Below are 6134 nucleotides of genomic sequence, written 5' to 3' on the forward strand. Positions count from 1 at the left end.
GTCATTGACTTGATGTGTTTCCAGAAAAGCTAATACTGGAGCTCACAAGAATGTTCTGGGGCTCCCTGTCTGCCTTTTTTGTGGCTCTGTTAGGACAGTGGGATATATTGAAGAATGCATCAGCTATTTGGCTAGCCTGTGTATTTTTTACCTTTGATGGAACCTCAACCTATTTCACCTTCTATTTCCCTTCAGTGGACCTTAGACTTTGTACATTTTCCTACTTTCATTTATCTTACTGCCTCTAGAATGGGTAAATATGATCTGTTACTAACATAATCAAAGGCAGGATTAGTTTATTGGAAACCACTCCGTTGCACTTCCCGGTTTCCCCTGGGAAGCGTCCCCTGTGTGAGGAAGTACCCAGTTCTGCATGTGCTGGCTGCTGGCTGCTGTCCTGTGCCTCCTCCATCCTAGCTTTCCAGATCAGCACACAAGTCCGAGGATCCAGGCGAACTCAAAGTCTCCTCTACCCATATCGTCTTAGGTTTTTCCAGCTAAATTTATATACAGTATTTCATCTGAACTTCCCAAAAACTTGACGAACTTGGTGGGACAGGTGAGATATGGCATCTTCCCACTGTGTAGATGAGGGAAGCAGAAACCCAGAGAAGGGACATGCCTCAGATCATACAACTATTGAATGCCAGATCTTCTATTGGAGTATCCTGAAGATTACGTAATTAACTGGAGGAAGTTCCATTTCTGAAATGTTTAGGTACAAAACTGAAAGTAAAGCTTCCTTCCTGTGGGAATAGCAAGAACAAAGCCCTGGAAAGGTGCCTCTGCTGGCCTGTTCTTCAGAGGTTCCAGAAGGACAAACCAGGCTTCGGATTTGCTTTCCTCTTCATTCACAGACAGCTGTGGGTTGGGATGCTGGTGAGTTCAGGGACTATGCCCTCAGGAGGACAGCAGTCCTGGCACCTAGCTTCTGTCAGGATGAAGGTCTCTTCTGGGATCTTCAATATTTATGGAATTTCCAACTTGGGCTTTACTGTGGGTACAAAGCTGTTGGGATTTCAGGTACAGGTAAAGCTACTGGATGCTTCTGTCATTATTTCATTCTTTCTGGACATGTTTGTTTTTGTTTTAAATGATACAGTTGAAGCCATCTGGTTATGACAACATCAGAGTCCCAGCATACTGTTCATAAACCTCCCACTGCCACCACCTCCCTCCCTTAGCTCCCCCACATCTGAAATTTAATTCAAGTTAACTCTACAATCTGGGGCATGAGCTGTCACTGCAGAGATGTCCGTGCCAGTGAAGCAGTTGGAGATTTCAATTCCACGAGGATATGGCTTATTTATCAAAACAGTATTTCGGGCAAGTAGTTTCGCAGAACCATTGGAGTTGCAGTTTCAGGTCCACATAGAATATCTGGCATCATCCCCATCTCCCCTTCCCCTGTGTTGTCAGCTCACCCCATATATCTGACCACCTATGGAAAATTTTCCCCATTCCCTATGTAAAGATTAAAGCTCTTTGCATTGTTACTAGGCATCTCAAACACCTTTGTGGGTTTTAACAATTTGGGTAAGAGATGCTCCTCTTTTCTTTTTCACTGTTAAAGCCTTTTAGGTCTTGAAGAGCTTTCTCTTGTATTTTTTTTAATTCCAGCCAGGGACATTGAGATCTTTCTTAGGCCGGAAGATCCCTGGCCTGACCATAGCTCTGCACATTCATCTTTAAATCTGGTGTAAATCTATTGTGGGATCTCCATATTGTATGAGCCTGTGCAGATGAAAGGAAACAGCTTGTATGTTTATGAGCAGAACAACAAACAGAGGGGGAGTTGAGCTGCACTTTGAAACTGACTGTTGCTTTGTTCTTGCTCTTCAACTCCTATAAAAGAACAACTAAATCCCCCCAAAATGACTGTATCAAAGCCTTTGGTTTATCTTTGTCAAAGACAAATTCTGGGCTGGAGCCCAACCTTATTTTCCACAACTAATTATCTTTTTAATCAGCCTGAGCCCTGTGTGTTTCCTTTATCTCTTGACTTGTCACTGAACTCTGCCCTGCATCATTTAGATTCATTTCTAATGGCTTGCTGACTAATCTAACATTCAGGTGAGTATCGTTGGACTGCTCTTTATGTACGTGTATGCACAAGGTGAATGCGTTTTCCTTCTTTTAATTTCAGAGGTGACCGCGCCATGTTGGGGCCTTTGACCCAATAGATGGACACCTCATGGAGACAGTGAGCAGGAAAGCAAATGTAGGACGATCAGTATTTGGGATAATGAGTTGGGAGAACCAGAAGCTTTGACCTCCGGATGAGAACAGGAAGTTGAATGTTGTTGACTGATGGGATCTTTATGCCGCTGAGCCATTAGCAAGATGATCCCTCCCGCTCTGTAAATCCTATAGTGCTGGAGTAGAAAGTGGCATCTGGAATACTGTTTGGTCTTGATTTCTGCAGCTCTAGGAAAAAAAGAATTTTAGACTTGAGGGAATTCAGTGCAAGCAACTGAAATGATTAAGGAGTTGAAGGGGATCAACTCCAGGGGAGAAATGTTACGAAGATAAAATATGTGTAACTCTAGTTTGGGGATGTAGCTCCAATACCTGCAGTTTACAGATCTCACAAGAGTTCTAAACATTTGCCAGCTTGTCTTGCACAGCTCCCATTCATTCCAATTGTATAGCTTGGGAAGATAGCTACGTAACTTCCTCAAGGTCACTCAGCCTGACTCTGAGCCAAGAAACAACAGAAGGCAAAGGGAAAGCTTTGGAGCTTAGACCCAAGGACCAAAGAGAAGGTGAAAATCCAGGAGTTTGCCTGGTAATAAAAGTGGACAGACACATCCACTTATAATGCTCACTTGAAATAGGGAGAGTTGGCTGGGCACGGTGGCTTATGCCTGTAACTAGCACTTTGGGAGGCCGAGGTGGGCGGATCACAAGGTCAGGAGTTTGAGACCAGCCTGCCTAGCATGGTGAAACCCCGTCTCTACTAAAAATACAAAAATTAGCTGGGCATGGTGGCATGTGCCTGTAGTCCCAGCTACTCAGGAGGCTAAGGCAGGAGAATCTCTTGAACCCAGGAGGCGGAGGTTGCAGTGAGCCGAGATCACGCCACTGCAGTCCAGCCTGGGTGACAGAGCAAGACTCCATCTCAAAAAAAAAAAAAAAAAAAAAGCGAGCAGGGGGAGAGTTTTAGCCCTTGCAAGACCCTTAAAAGTGAGTCTCGACAAACTGAAGGAGAAAAAAGAAGGGGTCCCACATGATTCACCTTCTTTTCATGTCTAAGAAAACAGACATCCATGGAAGTGAGGTGGCATGCCCAAGGTCACAGAGATTACATTTCCAGCCACTGAGCAAACAATTGCTGAGCATCTAGGAGGCCCCAGACACTGTGCTAGGCTAAGCCTAGTATGGAAGGTAGGATTTCTGTTCTATTAACTCAGTCTAATGGAGGAGGCAGAAATAAACCAGAGAGCCCATAGAACTGAGGACTAAAAAGAAGCCATTGAATTTAGCAGTAAGGAGGTCAAGGGTTACCTTCGAGCAGTTTCAGTCAAATGGTGGAGGCAGGAGCCAAGCCTGACAAGGAGGTGAGAAAACATAGATGGAGAATAAGCTCCTCTTTCCAGAAGTTTGAAAGGGATAGAGGAAGGGGATCTCTCCTACTCTTCAGGATTTGTGTCTCAATCTAGTCAACACATTTGGTTTTGTCTAGAAGTAATGGTGTACAGGTTGTCCTATAAACGATGGGCACTTTAGTAAGTGGTATTTGTTATGAAAGCCATGTTGTAGAACAACTGTAGCTTTAAGTTGAGAAAAAATTGCCTTCAACCCTTACACAATTTTGAGAAGGATTTCTTAAAGACATGTTTTTATACTTTTTTTTTTTTCTTTTTTTGAGACGGAGTTTCACTCTTGTTGCCCAGGCTGGATTGCAATGGCGCGATCTCGGTTCACCACAACCTCTGCCTCCTGGGTTCAAGCAATTCTCCTGCCTCAGGCTCCCGAGTAGCTGAGATTACAGGCATGCGCCACCATGCCTGGCTAATTTTGTGTTTTTAGTAGAGACTGGGTTTCTCCATTTTGGTCAGGCTGGTCTCGAACTCCCGGCCTCAGGTGATCCGCCTGCCTCAGCCTCCCAAAGTGCTGGGATTACAGGCATGAGCTACCACGCCCAGCTGACATGTTTCTTTACTTTTTAACCTATTCATCTTCCAAGTAAACATTTGCTTCAGACCTTCAAATGTTTTCATGGGCCAGTGGTTTGGTTCTTGGTGTGCTATAAAGGTACACCATTCAGTTCCCAGACATGGAAGCCCTGGCTGGCAGCATTGCCAGTTCCCACGGTGTAAACACTGCCACCATGGCTGATTCTGGATCACTAAAATGACATCACTGAAGCAGAGTTGGGAAGAGAAGCACAGCCCACCGTAGCTGAGCATGGATAGTAGTAAAATGTAAAATAATTAGAAAGAAATAAGTCTTGGGTACTTATTACCTTTACTAATTGTATGTTAGTATAATTGAATTTTTAATAATGGCTGTTTAGCAACCAGCTCTCAAATTCCTGAAAATTTAATGATTATCTCTAGAGATCCAGTGTGAACCAGCTCCAGCACACCACTGGACATTTGTGTGCCTCATCTCCTGTTACCCATAGCATTTTTTAAAATTATTATTATTATTATTATTTTAGACAGAGTCTCGCTGTGTCACCAGGCTGGAGTGCAGTGGCACGATCGTGGCTCACTTCAGACTTCTCCCAGGTTCAAGTGATTCTCCTGCCTCAGCCTCCCCAGTAGCTGGACTACAGGTGTGCGCCACCACGCCCGGCTAATTTTTATATTTTTGGTAGAGACGGGGTTTCGCCATGTTGGCCAGACTCTTCTCCAACTCCTGACCTCAAGTGATCCACCCGCCTTGGCCTTCCCAAGTGCTGGGATTACAGATGTGAGCCACCATGCCTGGCCACCCATAGCATTTTAAAAATGCATTTATGGACTGGGCGCAGTGACTGATGCCTGTAATCCCAGCATTTGGGGAGGCTGAGGCAGGAGGATTGCTTGAGCTCAGGAGTTCAAGGCCAGCCTAGGGAATATAATGAAACCTTGTCTCTACAAAAAAAAAAAAAAAAAAAAAATTTAAATTAACTGGGCACAGTGGCATACGCTTGTAGTCCCAGCTACTTGGGAGGCTGAAGTGGGAGGATCGCTTGAGCCGAGGAGTTTGAGGTTGCAGTGAGCCATGAGCACCACTGCGCTCCAGCCTGGGTGACAGAGTGAGACCCTGTCTCAGAAAACAAAAATAATACATTTATGTAGTTTAAAAGCAAAATGAAATACTGCCTTTTCAGAAATCGAAAGATACATTGACACTGATACCTGTTGTATTATATATTTTACTCTCTGGTTAAATTAACACATTTTAAAATTTCTATATCTTATCAGTATTGGAAATGTGTAATTTTTTTTTTTTTGATTCAGAGTCTCACTCTGTCACCCAGGCTGGAGTGCGGTGGCGTGATTTCAGCTCATCGCAACTTCTGCCTGCTGGGTTCGGGCAATTCTCCTGCCTCAGCCTCCTGAGTAGCTGAGACTACAGGCATGCACCACCATGCCTGGCTAATTTTTTGTATTTTTAGTAGACCTGGGGATTCACCATGCTGGCCAGGCTGGTCTCGAACTCCTGACCTCATGATCTGCCCGCCTCAGCCTCCCAAAGTGCTGGGATTACAGGCGTGAGCCACCGCACCCAGCCAGAAGTGTGTATTTTATTGAAACGCTAATGAAAAGTAGACATTGTGACTGACATGTTATCCAACATAATCTTCAGTGATTCCAGGGAGTTTTCTCCGTAGTGCATCCTTTCTGCCCCATTATCTCTGAACAACAGTTTTTCATTTTAAAAGAAGAAAAGGGCATTTGAGAGTGGTCAGCACGCCTGCCAACAGGTGATCCCGAGGGTCTTCTCCTCCCACCAGTATTTAAGAATCTCTGCCTTGGTTTGGCCAAGAGTTTTTACAGCTCTTTTTGTTTTCTTTGCTAATAGTTCATTTATACATTCCATTTACTGTGTGCCAAGGACTGTTCTAGTTTCTAGGGATACAACAGTGAGTAAAACTAACTGCTCCCTGTAGTCATTGGAGTCTAATGGGGAGAGATTAT

Source organism: Gorilla gorilla, chromosome 4 (genome assembly GCF_029281585.2).
Source record: "Gorilla gorilla gorilla isolate KB3781 chromosome 4, NHGRI_mGorGor1-v2.1_pri, whole genome shotgun sequence".
Classification (NCBI taxonomy): domain Eukaryota; kingdom Metazoa; phylum Chordata; class Mammalia; order Primates; family Hominidae; genus Gorilla; species Gorilla gorilla.